Raw genomic sequence first — 18,152 nt, 5'->3', positions numbered from 1 at the left:
TCCTTTTAAATGGTGAGTCATATGATTTGGTTAGCATTTTTATGCAACATATCTTATTTTCAGGAACAGATTCTTATCATTTCATTATTTTATTCTGAACACTATTATATTATAATATTATTCTGGACATATTTTTTCAGCATTTTTGAAGTTTCTACTGTACTCAAAGCACTAGGCTAAGTAATACAGAGAAATCAAGGTGATTATTATGTGATTCTTTCACCCTCAAATAGCCCCAGAATAGTAGGGGAGATAGATATCTATTCATCAAATGACAATACATGTCTAATTGTAGGAAGCAACAAAACTGAGGCAGAAACAAAGCTCTGTGTAAGCAGGGAGATGCATTTATTCCAATCAGAACAAAGGATAGAGATTTGACAATAAAGCTTAAAACTATCAAGTTTAAAAAAACAAAGAAAGAGCTTACAAGCATTAACAAATGTGTTTGTGCATATTCATCACAGCTCTAGGACACTAAAGAGAATGGCAAATATGTCCAAATTCTCACTTATCCCCTCAGTAGTAGGGATGAGGTACAATTTTGCAATGTTGGTGAAAAGGGAAGTCTATTAAGAAAACAAATAGGGTAAGCAAGAATATAAATGAAATATCTACTTCCTAAGCAAATAAGTGCTTGGATTATTTTAAAATTATACATTAGTCATATGACCTTGAGCACTTAACTCTGTTGGCTTCATTTTTTGCATCTGTAAAACTGGGACATGAATTAAATGATTTCTGGATGTCTCATAAGGTAAAAATGCTATAATTATATCATTCGCACACAATTCAAATTTTTATTAAGTGCCTGCCATGTATATAGTACCATACGCACTGGAAAATATTGAATAAACATAATGCACAATACATAATGCATAATGACTTCAGAAACTTATAATCTTTTTGGAGAGCTCCATCAGTGTCAGGATCCATGTGCCCAAGTGCCAAAAGACAGTGTCTAAATAATACACAATTTGGGAATTGAGAGAACAAGAGGATGTTGGAACCACAGGAAGCATCCTGGGGAGGAAAAAAGGGACTTAAAATATTTCACAAAAGAAGTTAGTATTTGAGGATAAAATCAAGAGGAAGAAGACACCCAAATCCCCTAACTAAGGTACCCCCAAAGGGAGTGTACAGGAATCCTTAGAGCTCCAGATTGGTTTCTGGAAAATACTACCTTAAAAATTACTCACTAAAAGTAAATATCTAGGCTATGCTTCAGTGCAATTAGCAAAAACTGGTTTTCAAGTCCTTTATAATATGTTAACTTACATTTTGTTTTCTGTGAGTGCTGTTCTTAGTTTTATGGGATCATCAATTCAACCTTTGAAAGTAAATCTACAGTCTGAGGAATAACAATAATGATGAAAACCTTATGATACCTTATACCTTATTTCTAGTGTGTATTATTAATGATGGTAGGATCCGTTCGATGATTCATACACCTTCCTCCTTGAATGTTCAAGGCTGCTATTAGCTCATTGTTATAGGCATTGTCACTGGGCATACTATTCTATGAAGTGTAATGGTCTTCTGATTATTACATTGTAGCATGTGAATAAAGTACTCCATCATTTCATACATAGTCTTGAATGAGAATATATTATTATTTAAGATTTCTTAGGAAATGAGGATGAAATTTTAATATCAGAGATGCTTCAGTTAAACACAGTGACTTGTTCCCAACACAGTAATCATAGATATTCATTGTACATAACAAGTTGGGAAAACTGAAAAAAACTGAAGTGACTTAGCACGCATGCACTCAGTAATGTATTTTTTTAACTCACTGACTTCATTATCTTCCTCTATCAACCTTCCTAATGAACTGTGTCCACTTAAGACTATTTATTTCCTGTCAGTCTGTCTTTTCTTCTAACTCCATAAATCAGCATCATTACAAATACCTCTGGAGACTGTAAAAGCAGGTGGATTTTTTATCAGTTTATAAGGAGTCTGAGAGCACTCAGCTGCTCATGTAAACATATTACCAAGTACTGTATAGATTCAGTGAAGTTGAACAAATTCTACCTTGAGGGAATATGAACCATGAGGAAGGTCTGGCTAATGGCTGGATCACACTAAATATCATGACAGTTTCCCTTTGAGTTCCAAATTTAAATCAAGACTTGTTCCTGATTTTTAACCTCCAAACCATGAATCCACCTTTGAGAGGCTAAATGGGAATGGAAAACCAAGATTTCAGAGGGAGCAACAGCTATAGCCAAAGACATTTAAAACCTCAATACATCAAGTCCTTCAATATCATCCTTTGCCATCACGTCTAAGGAGGCTGTGTCTCATAATTTCTAATTTGACAAGAAGCGCCAAAATCCCTTTTCCTGGATCAAGAGACAAGCTTAAGGATAAGAAAGAAATTTGGAAACTAGGTGCCATTTATCTGGACTCTAGAAGCATTGTCAATTAACATAGAGCTTCAATGAGATGTGAAGTGCAGGAACGCCTGAAAAACAAAGAAACTGTGTGCTTTTGTACATTGAAAAGGCAAGGTTTTTCATTTCATAAAAGGCATGACTAAAATTCGTTACAAGGAGGAATTACACATTTCTTATGAAAACTAGACTTGGCCGAATTTTGAGAAAAAGAATTAATTCTCATGGTCACCACATTGTTTATGCCAAAAACTTAAGCAGAAAATCAAATCACAGCTCTGTTACTGGGCAAAGATAGAACAAGAGCTGAAGCAACTGTCATTCCCTCAACCCCATCTTGCCCAGGACCAGTGGGCCCCCTTCAGCCACAAGGAGACTTTTAGAGCTGAGGAAGCTCCACTGACATCCAGCCAAGATACCTGGGGATGAGACTGGAAAGACACATGGTCCTGGGGAAGGTCTCTGAACAGTTGGGTGTGGAGACACAAAGGGTTAAAGACAGCTGCATGGGAGGAGTTAAAACATTGCCAAGGAGAAGGCTCAGCCACGTGGAAGTAATTTCGAAGGAAGATTTACCAAAGGAGCCCTTGTAGTATATGTTGTGCTGTGCTTAGCTGCTCAGTCGTGTCCGACTCTTTGTGAGCCCCGCGGACTGTAGTCCACCAGGCTCCTCTGTCCATGGGATTCTCCAGGCAAGAATACTGGAGTGGGTTGCCATGCCCTCCTCCAGGGGATCTTCCCAACCCAGGGATCGAACCCAGGTCTCCTGCATTACAGGCAGACTCTTTACTGTCTGAGCCACCAGGGAAGCCACATCCCCGTGTTGTATCAGGGCTTAATTCCATGTGATTTTATTTTGAGGAAAACAGGCAAGGAGGTAGCACCAGGAGGGCACTGGTCAAGTCCAGGAAGTGTGCAAACCTGCATTCACACCCAGCCTGCGGGACTTACCTATGAGGTCCCAGAGGCTTCACCATTCCCCTGCAGAGAGGATCACTAGGAACCATGTTTTAAATCTCATAAGTCTTCTGCAAGAACATAGATTCAGTCTGTCTGACAGTGCTTAAGCAAATTTTAAATCATGTCTTGCGATGTTTTAGAATAAATTCACACATGGTAGGGGTTTGAACTGGATCATTTCTTTGTTTGCATAACTATTCTATAACTTCATTGGCAATTGTTCTAAAACTTCACTGGGTAAAAGCAGGGTCCTCTTGATTTTATTTTGTAGGACACAAAGAAGAAGAAGTGGGAGGAGGAGGAGGAATCAAATAAAGAGAAGAAGGGAGAGGAAAACACAGCACAACCACATCAGAGTACTTTATTTAGCCTTAAAAATCCCAGTGCTCCAAAGTCTATAAAAATTAGGTTGCTTTCTTTCTCTAGGCAAGATGGTACTCTGCCGCTTATCTCACTGGGCTTGAAAACTCAGAGCACGATGAGACAGCCCAAAGGGTTCCACTGAGGCTTTATTTCCTCACAAATGTAGAAACAATATCCAGAAATAACTTTCACTGCCTCCTTCTGCCTGAAGATTGGATTTTCTAATTATCCAAACCATCTTGAACACATTTAGAGAGATTTTCCAATGAACTTCTTGACATCAGGGACAGTGACACTGCAGCAGTTTCTTTCCAGAAACCTTTCCTAAATATAGCAAGTCCTTTCTGACCTGGTTTTGATGGCTGGAAGATCACCATAGTGGTTCTTTCTTCTCCTCTATGCCACCCTTGACTAAGGTCCTGGCAAGTCATTTTAAAAAGAGCTGCCATATCTGGGTGCTGATAGGCTTCCACAAAATGGGAAATGAGAAGGTCTGGAACTGTCTATCATGCAAAAGTGAAAAGAAGTGAAAGTGAAATCACTCAGTCATGTCCGACTCTTTGCGACCCAGTGGACTGTAGCCTACCAGGCTCCTCTATCCGTGGGATTCTCCAGGCAAGAATACTGGAGTGGGTTGTGATTTCCTTCTCCAGGGAATCTTCCTGAACCAGGGATCGAACCCAGGTCTCCTGCATTGCAGGCAGACACTTTAACCTCTGAGCCACCACTTCACAGTGTCCATCATGCAAAGATGAGCTCAATAAAGGACAGACGTTATGTGGACCTAACAGAAGCAGAAGATAGTAAGAAAAGGTGGCAAGGATACACAGAAGAATTATACAAAAAAGATCTTAATGACCCAGATAACCACAATGGTGTGCTCACTCACCTAGAGCCAGACATCCTGGAATGTGAAGTCAAGTGGGCCTTAGGAAGCATCACTATGAACAAAGCTAGTGGAGGTGATGGAATTCCAGTTGAACTATTTCAAGTCCTAAAAGTTGATGCTGTGAAAGTGCTGCACTCAATATGCCAGCAAATTTGGAAAACTCAGCAGTGGCCACAGGGCTGGAAAAGAACAGTTTTCATTCCAATCCCAAAGAAAGGCAATGCCAAAGAATATTCAAACTATCGCACAACTGCACTCATCTAACACACTAGCAAAGTAATGCTCAAAATTCTCCAAGTACATGAACCAAGAACTTCCAGGTGTTCAAGCTGGATTTAGAAAATGCAGAGGAACCAGAGATAAAATTGCCAACATCTGCTGGATCACCAAAAGAGCGAGAGAGTTCGAGAAAAACATCTACTTCTGCTTTATTGACTATGCCAAAGCCTTTGACTGTGTGGATCACAACAAACTGGAAAATTCTTAAAGAGATGGGAATACCAGACCACCTGACCTGCCTCCTGAGAAATCTCTATGCAGGTCAGGAAGCAACAGTTAGAACCGGACATGAAACAATGGACTGGTTCCAAACTGGGAGAGGAGTACGTCATCTAACTTATATGCAGAGTAAATCACGCAAAAAATGCCAGGCTGGATGAAGCTGAAACTGGAATCAAGATTGCTGGGAGAAATACCAACAACCTCAGATATGCAGATGACACCACCCTTATGGCAGAAAGTGATGAGGAACTGAAAAGCCTCTTGAAGAAAATGAAAGAGGAGGGTGAAAAAGATGGCTTAAAACTCAACATCCAAAAAACTAAGATCATGGCATCCAGTCCCATCACTTCATGGCAAATAGATGGGGAAACAATGGAGACAGTAGAGACTTTATTCTCTTGGGCTCCAAAATCACTGCAGATGGTGACTGCAGCCATGAAATTAAAAGATGTTTGCTCCTTGGAAGAAAAGCTATGACCAACATAGACAGCATATTAAAAAGCAGAGACATTACTTTGCCAACAAAGATCCATCTAGTCAAAGGCATGGTTTTTCCAGTAGTTATGTGTGGATGTGAGAGTTGAACCATAAAGAAAGCTGAACATCAAAGAATTGATGCTTTTGAACTGTGGTGTTGGAGAAGACTCTTGAGAATCCCTTGGACTGCAAGGAGTTCAAACCTGCCAATCCTACAGGAAATCAGTCCTGAATATTCATTGGAAGGACAGATGCTGAAGCTGAAATTCTAATACTTTGGCCACCTAATGCAAAGAACTGACTCATTGGAAAAGACCCTGATGCTGGAAAAGATTGAAGTCAGGAGGAGAAGGGGACGACAGAGGACAAGACAGTTGGATGGCATCACCAACTCAATGGACATGAGTTTGAGTAAGCTCTGGGAGTTGGTGATGGACAGGGAAGCCTGGTTTGCTTCAGTTTATGGGGTCGCAAGGAGTCAGACACACTGAGCAACTGAATTGAACTGAACTGGAACTGTCTACACCATGGCAGCCCAATACCATACATTTAGAAGTAACATACTTCCTAAAGTAAGTGGCTCTGCTACTCAGTTTCCTGTGGTCATTACTGTCTAACACTCTTACATCAATGAATTCAATGCAGGTTTTCATACTAAAGTCTCCAATCGGTTTTCCTATACTAACTCCATTTAGGGTCATGATGCTTGACTTTGTTATGAATATGTTTAAATGATCCATCTCTCTGTATAGAAAAAAATTGAACAGATACACAAATATACAATATTTTGGAGTGTTTCTGGGCCCCCTGAAGCCCATGAACTGATTCCCTAGGTGTCCATGGACATTTAGTTACTAAATCCTATGCAACCACATTGCTTCTAGAAATACTTATAACATTTAAGTTGTCTACAGTTGTAAAAATTAGCAGCTCTAAGTCATTTAAAAAGGCTCAGTCGCTTTGGTTCAAATGTGTCTTTAAGATGAGGAGATGACATTCTCTTAAAGAATGGAAGAAAATTGCCCTAAATGCCAATAACTAGACTTTAAGCATTACACATAGCACCACAGAAAACTGAATGATAGACTGTAAGAGGACAGGACACATGTCAAAGATACTTAAGAATACATTTAGATAAAGTCTCTTGCCTACATTTGGACTGAGAGTTTCTATACACTTGCCATCATTGGAATACTCAAGAATTACAAATATTTGTCATATTTTATAAACTACCAATCTGTCTTATTATACAGTCAATGTAGATAAGATCTTAATGGAATTTTATTACTTTAATACTAAATCTCACTTTATAATAAGAACATGCAGATCAACCCCAATGGCAGAGTTTTAACTATAATCTTGTATTACGTTGACATGAAGCAACGAAGCCAATAGCATATCTTAAGACAGCAAAGAGCAAAAACATACATAATCAGTAGGAAAAGAAAGGACAGTGAACCCAGAAAGAGAAAAACATCGGAGGCAGAGAAATATGAAACTTTAATCCTTTAGACATAAACTCTAATCCTAGAAAAATACAGAAAGCAAGACATGAAGGAAGATTTTAACACATAGATTTACATAATATAAAAGAAACATTTTAAAGACAGCATGTACTTATTCCAAAACCAGGAAGGTATAATATATATATACAAGGACAGCACCAGCTTAATCCCCTAAAACAAACCTCGAAATCATCATAAAGCACTTAGAATTTTCTCAGAGAATCAATTTAACTTGCAATTTAAGGTAAAGTTTAGAACTGAGAAAAAGCTGACAACCAAAATTCTCTCCGCTTGTTGGTATCAGATTTCATATCTTTCTAATGAAGAAGACCATCTGGCTTTCTTTCTTTATGTATGCTGTCTCTTCAGAAGTGGCACTATTTGCTTCTGCTTAATTTTGTAATATTCTCTCTTCTTCCTTTACAGCTTTCTTCTCAAGCATGCCTTAGAGAACAACAGTCTCTAGAATACTGCTGAATTGCATGACTTCAGAGATTCTTGGGGAAGCATTTCATTCTTTATGCTATGAGAAAAATCTTTGAGGAAAGTTATTAGTATAGTACATTAAAAACAATAAATATTTATTAGCCCAAGAGAGTAGGAAGTTGGTCTAGATTTTTTTTCCCTTCCGATTTTATTGAGCTATAGTTGACATACAGAATTGTGTGAGTTTAAGATACAGCATAATGATGTGACTTACATACATTATGAAGTGAATATCCATCATCTCATGTAGATACAACATTAAAGAAATCAAAAAAAATGCTTTCCACTTGATGAGAAGTCTTAGGATTTTCTCTTTCATGTATAATGTTGGGCTGTGACTATAGATATTTTTTGCTAATTTTAATATTATTTTAAATTTAATTTTAATATTATTTTAATGCTAATTTTGTTTTTAAAATTACGTAAAGTATTTACAAGTTTCAAAGTCAAGTCTCTGAAGATTGGTTTGGTTTTTTCTTTTTAAACTTTTTTTAGGTCCATTTTATTTATTTTTCATAAGTTTATTTATTTTTAATTGGAGGATAACTGCATTGGTCTCTTTCAGATATAGAGAGTGAAGTAAGTCAGAACGAGAAAAACAAATATCATATATTAACGTATATATATATGGAATCTAGAAAGATGGGGCTGATGAACCTATCTGCAGGACAGCAATGGAGACACAGACATAGAGAACAGACTTGAGAACATAGTGGGGATGGGAGAGGGTGGGATGAGTAGAGAGAGTAGCATGGGAAATATACATTACCATACGTAGAGAGGCAGTGGAAATTTGCCATATGATGCAGGGAACTCAGATCAGATGCTCTTTGATAACCTAGAGGGGTGAGATGGAGCTGGGGGAGGGAAGTTCAAGGGCAGGGGGTGACAAATGTAGACCTGTGGCTGATTCTTATTGATGTATGGTTTAGAATTTTATATGAGAATATTTCATATAAGGATCTATGACTTTCTCACATGTAGGTTAGAAAATATTGTTCCTGGGCTCAGAGGGCTTGCAATCTAGTCTTCAGACAGATCAAAAAGATACGAAATTTCAGGCAGTAGATGATCAATGTCAAATAAGGGGTACATACTAGTGTTCGGAGAAAGCAGGGGCTCAGGCAGGTTGGGGTAATCATGAAAAGTTTCAAGGACCAGGTAGGAACTGATTGCTCTCCACATGGATATCTGAGTATAAGATAAAGTGGATGAGTGCTCGCTTCGGCAGCACATATACTAAAATTGGAACGATACAGAGAAGATTAGCATGGCCCCTGCGCAAGGATGACACGCAAATTCGTGAGGCGTTCCATATTTAAAAAAAAAAAAAAAAGATACAGCGGATGAAATATTATGATAATGATTACGGAGACCTTGAACCTCACGTCTTACTCATTTTCCTGGACAAACCAGCTTACAGTCTTTGTGGCAAGTTCTACATGTCTACCCAGAGAACCAAGTTCTAATAAAAGCCCAGGGATTGAAAAATCAAAGTTATATTAAAATCAGTCTTACACTTGCTCACTCACTTTATATAATAAATACAAGAAAGAAGAAAAAAAGACTGTGGGAAAAACATAAAGTAGTAAATGGTGTATATTTAATTAGCCATTTTTCTCTTCTCAGGTGAAGTTCAGTGGCTCCCAGAAGAGATTATCATGTTTTCGTTTTTTGGTTTTATTTTTTTAAAGCTTAGTAAATTTGGTGATTCGTTACCATGCTATCTAACTGTTGGAGTACTAGTGTTTTGAAACTCAATGAAAAATGGTTTCACCACTTATTTTATGGTACCAGATGCTAGCATTTAATGCCAATCTTTCTCACACAGTGTTGGATCATCTAATGGATGTGTAATAACTAGGAATGACCCTGGATAGAGGAATTTAGGAAAAACAAAAAATACTTATGAATACTTGAAGAAGATGATAGAAGAAACATACACATCCTCTGGGCCCTGCTACTCTCTTTTGAAATTTAAATTCTGTTTGATGATTTTTGCTTTTGGGCCAGATTGAATGGAGCTGGTCTAATGAGCAGAAAAAAATGGATTCACTCATCTCAATAAAATCATAAAGTCAGAAAGATACACAGACTCCTCGCATACCCTAGATAATTTCTAATAGGAAAGTATTTAAAAAATAAATTTGGTTAAAAGACTGTATAGTTATACAATTAAAACATTTTTCCTAAAAATGTCTTTTACTATTATCAAGTAAAATTTACTAGGTTTCCAGGGCACAGATGGATAAACTAGGGGGTAATAGCATAAAGTAAGATTCTAACTCACATTTCAAACTCCACATCTCCTTTCCCCCTTCTCATTTCCTACCATCTGGCCCATAGGGAGTAGCCCTGGCAGTGAGAACCTTAACTGATACCATAAAGCACAGACTACCTGCTGTTGAAGCATTGAGGCTCCAGGGTCCTGAAATCGACAGGCACAGAATTTATCATCTCTATTCCTAAGATCTGAGGCAAACAGTAGCTCTTCTCACCCAGCTACATCAACCTGGGAAAAGCAAATCAAACCACCTCAGCATCTGACATCCAAAGACAGTGGGATTCATTCACAGGAGACTATTTTCAGTAGGCTAGGATTTAGGGCATCCCCCAGAGCAGGGATGGGGAGGTGGGCATTTCCAACAAGTTCCCAGATGCTGCTGCTGCTGTTTCTCAGGAGACCTCACTTTGAAAACCACTGGTGCATCAATAAACTCCCTTCTTTCATTATCTCTACCCACATGGCCATTTCCAGGCATGCTGAAATCATATAGAATGCCAGACTTCCTTTCTGTGGGGGCAGACTCTTACACAGTGGCACAGCATTCTCCATATCTATTTTGAAAATAGTACAGTATCATTCCACAAATGTCATTATGGCATGCATCTGTGTCTGCATGAGAGTAGATGAGAACAGAAATTGGCTGATTTCAGCAATCTGTATTGTTGTGAAGTGCCTCTTCCATGGCGGATACACTCTCGTGGGTATTAATATGCAATAGAAAGATCTTTACACTTTTTATTCATACCATCTGCCCATCAGTGTGCCTCTCCCCAACATCTCCATGTCCCCAATCTTCTCATTGCCAATCTTCTCATCTTTCTTCTTCTAGACTAGCCGACCAAACCATTCACTATTGCCCAAGTGTTGTTTTTTTTTTTTTTTTTTTTAATGTGGACCATTTTTTTTAAGTCTTTCTTGAATTTGTTACAATATTGCTTCTGTTTTATATTTTGTCTTTCTGATCATGAGGCATGTGGGATTTTAGCTCCCTGAACAGAGATCGAAACTGCATCCCTTGCATTGGAAGGCGAAGTCTCTTGCCAGGGAAGTCTATGTGTTTTATGTTTCATCCTTGAGGGACAAAGTAAAAGACCAGATGCACTGCCTGGACACTACCCATTGGGAGGGCTTTTATTATCATCTTTTTTCAAGAATATGCCTGAATGGTATTATAGTGCAACCCCTGATCATTTTCAGCTGCTCCTCTTATTAACAGTGCTTAGTCTTTTTCCTCTTCCATTAGTTGGTATGAAGGATGACTCATGTTACCAAAGATGTAGACTGAAAGAGAGCCACTAAGACAATAGTGGTGAAGAAAATGGATATCTGCTCTACATGCTAGCTCTGATTGTTTGTGCCCTTAGCTCTGTTTATGATCCCAGATGAACATCTTCCACCCTGTGAATGATTAGTTGATATACCTGATCTTACCATGTAGTAACTCTGATAAAATCCATCTCATAATGGACAGTTCTGCCCAAATGAGCACGTGGTGTCCTATGGTCAGGTGTCTGTCTCTTCTAGGGCCAGTAATATGACAGGAGTTATTATTTAGAAGATGTACGATTCTCTGCACATAATGGCATAGCCTTTCTCCAAAACCTTGTGAACATGTGCTGTCGCTTTTCCCAGAAGAACTTGGCATAAATTCCACATGCTGCATTTTTCCACCACAAATATCTACTACACCACTGTATGGCCTGACAGATCACACAGCTCAATGGCAAGGCATTCACACTGCAGACTGGACTTGGTACAAGGCTTTTGCTTGCTGTGGGCCTAACTCAAAACTGGCAACTTTTTGTGTCACTCAATATAGGTCAGAGTGTTATTCTCAAGTGTGGGATATGCTGCACCTAATACTTAAAAAGTCTACCAAGCACTGGATATTCTTCTTTATGGGAGAAGTTGCAAAATTAATAACCTATCCTTTACTTTGAGGTGATGTACTAATGTGGAGGATGTGAAGAGTCCCTGAATGTTTAGTCCCATTTCTCTAGAACACATGCGTCCTCACAAAGTTCTCCAACATACTACCCATTTCTTGCTTATCCTTGCTGTTTTACATGATATTATCAATATAGCAAACCAGTGTCATGTTCTGTAGGATGTTCATCTGATCCATATTATGACAGCTAAAGAGAGAGTTGACATAATACCGGAAAACATGGTAAATACTACCATACAAAGTGAATAAAACTTTCTGTTGGATAGAAAAGAATGCTAAGGAAAAATTCCTAAGGAAGACTGATGGCTAATGGACATCTTCTGTCAGCCCTTCTATCAGCTGGGAATAATAGTTCTGGAGACAGATTCTGAGCAGGGCCATAAAACATGTGCACTACACAAAAATTAATATTCTAAGAATTATGAGTATTATTAAAACCAATTTTAATAAAATAATGTGACTATAGGACACTTTACTATTCATGAAGTATCTTGAAAAATTACATTTTTCTTTACAACTATGTGAGAATATTGGGTTGGGTACTATTATCTTTAATTTATAGATTTTTAAAACCCTGAGGCTCAGAGAACTTAAACTAATTCCGTATGTTAGAAAAACTATCACTTGATGTTTGATGTTTTCACAAATATCAAACATTTGATATTCATATAATTATCAAATGATAAAACGCCCCCATAACCTGACTTCAAGTTAAGAGCGTTTCCCACTTGCCTACTGAGGATTTTTGTATGATAAATAAGACGAAAGATGCAATAATAAGAGTATAACATCACGCTTTCCCTCTAGAATATGAGTGAATTCTTTTTAAACTTCTCATTAGAGCTCTGTTCTTTTACACTAAGAAATAATTATAAGGACTGACACTCAAGAAGCAGGTCAATCAGTGAATTAAGAATAGGATTATTTTTAAAGTAAGAGTACTTGACAGTTCTTGCGAGCTGGAGGGAGGCAGCTCTTCAAACTCTGAAATAAAATAAATATCTTCTCAGAGAGTTAAAAAAAAAATCAATGCTTAAAGGATTAGAAAAGAATTAAGCAAACTCATCTTTGAAAGAAAGACTAGTACCTATACCCACGAATTTCAGCTCCAATAAGAATGAAAATCTAAAGAACAATAGTAAGCCATATGAAAGGACTTGGTTAACCATGGAAGGAGAGAACGGGTAGCTCCAGTGGCAATATTGACATTACCAAGTCAGCCCTGTTCCTATTAGAGTGTGTCCAGCCAAGAACTGACCACCAAGGCCCAGTGGGAAGCAGATTCAAAAGAGGAAAATGGATGTGAGCTTCCCTGGTAGCTCAGTGGTAAAGAATCTGTCTGCCAATGCAGGAGACAAGGGTTCGATCCCTGATCCAGGAAGATCCCACATGTCTCAGAGCAACTAAGCTCATGCACCACAACTAATGAAGCTGCTCTATTGAGCTACAACTATTGAGACCACACGCCACAGTTATTGAAGCCTGTGTGCCTTAGAGCCTGTGCCCTGCAACAAGAGAAGCCACTACAGTGAGAAGCCTGTGCACCATAACTAGAGAGTAGCCCTCACTCACCACTACTAGGGAAAAGTCTGCGTGCAGTGGCAAAGACCGAGCACAACCAAAAGTAAATAAATTAATTAAATTATAAAAAACAACAACAAAAAGAAGAAGCTGGATGTATTAGGCCATCTTTGGTTGAAATCACCAAACATCTTTGTGAAAATAACCCCTATGCTGATGTTGGCAATGATTTCTATCAATTAGTTCATTAATTTCATTGAATTCATTAATTAGCAACAGTAGTTTTCTGGCGGCATCTTTAGGATTTTCTATGTATAATATCATGCCCTCTGCAAACAATGACAGTTTTACTTCTTCTTTTCTAATTTGTATTCCTTTTATTTCTCTTCTTCTCTGATGAGGCATGGATGGACCTAGAGTCTATTGCACAGTGAGGTAAGATAGAAAGAGAAAAACAAATATCATATATTAATGCATATACATGGACTCTAGAAAAATAGTACAGATAAACCTATGTGCAGGGCAGAAACAGAGACACAGATGTAGAGAATGGACATATGGACACAGAGCAGGAAGGGGAGGATGGAACGAACTGAAAGAGCAGCACTGACATGTATATACTCCCAGGCTTCAGCTGGTAAAGACTCCTCCTGCAATGCAGGGGACCTGGGTTCGATCCCTGGGTTGGGAAGATCCCCTGGAGGAGGGCATGGCAACCCACTCCAGTATTCTTGCCTGGAGAATCCCCATGGACAGAGGAGCCTGGTGGGCTACAGTCCATGGGGTCGCAAAGAGTCGGACATGACTGAGCGATTAAGCACACGTATACACTACCGTGTGTAAAACAGCTGGTGTAAGCTCCCGTATAGCGCAGGGAGCTCAGCTCGGCGCCCTGTGATGACCTAGAGGGGTAGGGTGGGGGTAGGAGGGAGGCTCAAGGGTGAGAGTATATACGTACACATGTATGTGACTCACACGGCTATACAGCAGAAACTAACACAACATTGTAAAGCAATTATATGCCAATAAAAATAAATTAACTTAAAAAATTCAAAACAAAAACAAGTGCTAGTAGTAAAATTCCACTACTAAAATACTACTGTCCAGGCTCCTTATGCCCACCCTCCACCAAAAAAGAAAAGGTTATCAAGCCACCATGCCTTTCTTGCATGGCAGCCAAAACATTTCATGGACACTCCCCAGCCGCTGGAATTTTTAGACTCCTAATTTTTCACTCAGTTTGTCCTTGGCACCGAGAGAGGACGAGCAATAAGTATCACAAGACCCATATGGCGGGAGAAGGCCATTTGCTCCTCACAGGCTGATGGATAGGCTGACTCCAGAAAGCTTCAATTTCCAGGAGGAACGACAAGCCAGAATCTGTGCTCTTCTCTTCTGAGGCAGCCAGGATTTCTTGAGCAGTGCTCAACCATCACAACAACCTTAGAGTAGGAAGATCACTAGAAGGAACTGGACCCAGGAAGAACGCCTCTCTCTCAGAAGGCTCTCCTTTCATTGCAACCCTGCCAATGATGCTCCTCACTAGAATCATGACTGTGAAACATCCTAACTGTACAACTCCTCCTCCAGATCAGCCTCCAGTCACGGCCAAGCTCAATAATCAGCCAGGCTCTGGCAAGGAGTACCCTACATGAGCTGGACATAATTTGTTTCAGTGTCTTGCAGAGATAGACATCCTGGGGCCTATAATGTCCTTTACTGCTTTGTAGGTGTAGGTCGAGAAGAATCAGGGGCTGTGCTCCAGAGGCAGCGGCTCCATCTAATGATGACTGAGTGCCATCTACATTCCTTGGTCTCCTCAGCTACAGCTGAACACCAGTTTTCCAAAGAATCCTCAGGCCACTTCAACATTCCTCACCAAAAGTCAGTGAAGTGATACAATAAAATAAGTTTATCAAGGAAAAATAGGAAATGTCTATTATTCCCTTCTTTCTGCCTCCTCTATACCTTTTAGTATATAACTTGATTGCTTTGCATATAGTAATGTTAAGATAATTACATGGCTAATACTCTCTCTCCCCACAAGACTGTGAGTTTCTTAAGGAGCTGTAAAAATAAACAACTCCACCCAAATGAAAAAAAAAAAAAAAAAGCAAAGGTTATATCTATTCAGAACTCACTATAACAAGGGAGTCAGCAACCATCATTTGTACTTGGTAGAAACACAAATGCAGGCAAGAGAAAGCTTTATAACTGCCAAAACTGGAAGGCTTCAGGTATGCTCTGATTGGAAGCTGTTGGCATGAGCGAGCGTAGGTAGGCTAAACAGAAGTGGTGTGTCTTGTGTGATTAGTTTGGAGAACATGTTTGGCTTTCTGACTGGTCTTGATTTGGAAACAGAGGCAAAAAATAGGGATGCTGGCACTCATAGACCAAGTCTTGACCGTCCTGGGCTGATGATGCTACAGACTGTGAGTCAGATTTCTCTTGTCATAAATAATCTGATCACTGTCCTTTGTGTGTCATTCTCTCAGTCTCCCCATTTCATCCATGACACTTTTGCAGAAAGTTGACCAGTTCAGGAAAGGGTAGATATAAGGGCAGATAGATACTTTACTGCTTGAGGATTCTCTAGTTGTCTCCATATTCAATAATATTACAAAATCTTCTTGACCTTTTTGTTGCTATATCATTCTGACAATCATCTGAGTAGGCTGTGCAAATGCATTTAAGAATCTGGATAAAATACAACAAACCAGCATCGTGACCACTATGACAGAAACAAGAATAATGAGTAGCCCCCATAAGATGATTCAGAATCAGGAACTCTGGTTGCTTAACCCAGGTCAGGAGAATAAATCTTATATGCTATGAAGGTCAGCCTTAGAGAACAAATAGATTTTTTTCCTTAAGATTTTTTCCTTAAGCTTGTTCTACTTTCCTTGCACCCATTTCATTGATCCAAGTATAGCAAGAAGTATTGACAGCATCATAGATGACACCAGAGCTAGCCAATAAGAAACAGTGTTAGAAGCTTGCATCACTACTCATGCCAACCAGTTCAAACTGATATGTTTTCCATCTAAGGCAGAGGTGATATTGTTAAAAAGCAATTTGTCTCTTTGTCTCATTACCAACACTGTGGATACTTCTCTGTTTGCATAAAGGAGTCAGTAATTCTTCCAGGGAGAGTGTTTGAATAATTAGCAGTGCCTTCATATAGGAACTTACATCTGATTTACGGAATTATAAATAAGATTTCATTAATTACAAACTTGTATTAATAAAATATCTTCTCTCAAGCTTTGGTAACTTAAAAAATTAAGTTCTCTCCATACAGAGAATTGTCAGAATACCTTTCCTGAAGTAAACAAGATATTAGTGTAAAGCAAACAGGACCAGTGTGCTGGCCACAAAGGAAGCAGCATCGTATAGGGGCACATGGAGATCCAGGGAAAAAGGAGTCATTTATGACATAAAGTTGGAACCAAGCCATTACATTATCTGGGTTACACATTTGGATCTCCATTAGTCATTTCCAAATGACAAAATGTTTGGTCATTGCCCTTCAAAGGTTGTTGAATTAAAATTTAGAATTATCGAGGATCTGATCAAGAGATTATAATAATTGGCTCTTTTTCTGGAAAAGAAGGTCACTAGCAAAGTCACAGGTTGATTTTTTTTTTTTAAGGTCATCTGTTCTTGCAGATGCAAGTGGAAATATCACCCTATGGTCTCATTTGATGAAACCAGAATTGCCCAGAGGTTTTGATGATAGGATCTGTTGATAGATGGCATTTCTAGCAATCAGTGAGATTGAGGGGAGTGGATAGCATTTAGGATGACCTAAGAATGAAATTAGCATATACTCTAACAAATGTTATTAGGAAGGAAGGGAAAAAAATAACTGCAGGTAGGCAAAAACCAGTGATCTTTAGAAAATGATGAAAAGGGTGAATATACACAAGCATATCAAAAATAAAGCAAGAATTAGGCAGGTGTTTTAGTCCAGTGTCTTGGGGGAATCTATACATTATGTGAGGTCATTTGTTTATTTTAATGTTCTTGGGTTACAGTTTATTTCAGAAAATATGCTGTTTGGAAGGATTTCTGAGAATTCTCAGTTTGAGGTCACCTATTGGAGTAGTCTTTCAATTATGTAGAATTTCAAATTACCTCTTTAGTTGTGAAAGGTGAACCCAAAGATTGACTCCCTGGAGTTTCACTGCTGTATTTGTTGTTAACGTTATCAGATAAGGTTACTTCCAGAGAGGTTCAAGGACAGTTTTTCTTTGATGTCTCTTCCAATAGATGAAAACTCTTGGTTATCATACAGAGGCTCTTTGGGAAGATGCTGTAGGAAGGTGGCAATAGGGAACGGATATAGCACATAAGTCCCCTGTAATATTTTGTCCTATCTGCATGCAGTAGGGAAGATGAAATCACTAAATGCATGAGCCTTCCAGTCACCAACGTGTCCTCCAGGGAGTGGACCATAGGGCCACAAGACCTAGTGAGAGTACTTTGGCCAGGGAGACTCAGAGTTTCTGAGATTTTTCCTAATTTTAAGTTAAGGAAGATTTTGCTTCTTTCAACCTTTCCAGAAGATCATAGGCAGTAAGGAGACTAAAGGTCTTGAGAAACCTAGAGTTATTATTCCCCATATAGCCTGTGCCTTGTTCACTGACACAAAAGTTGATATGCCAGAGGTTGGAAACACACATTTAAGCAGATTTTTAGCATCTCCAGGGGTTGTAGATTTCAGCAAGGAAATGCTTCAACCTTTTCTGGAAACAGAAAGGCAATAACTAAAATATAGTCAAATCACATGGAGGTGGAAGCTGGATAAGATGCA

The 18,152-nt window shown here is 38.8% G+C and overlaps 1 non-coding gene across 1 annotated transcript; it reads left to right on the top strand.

Annotated features, from left to right (window-relative positions):
* Positions 1-8,795: 8,795 nt before the first annotated feature.
* On the top strand, positions 8,796-8,902 carry LOC122434237. The gene has a single exon (XR_006267311.1). It is a non-coding gene; the product is annotated as a U6 spliceosomal RNA (small nuclear RNA).
* The last annotated feature ends 9,250 nt before the right edge of the window (positions 8,903-18,152 follow it).

Source organism: Cervus canadensis, chromosome 33 (assembly GCF_019320065.1).
Source record: "Cervus canadensis isolate Bull #8, Minnesota chromosome 33, ASM1932006v1, whole genome shotgun sequence".
NCBI lineage: Eukaryota > Metazoa > Chordata > Mammalia > Artiodactyla > Cervidae > Cervus > Cervus canadensis.
The sequence above is the reverse complement of the archived record's forward strand: the minus strand, read 5'-3'. Positions and strand labels throughout refer to the sequence as shown.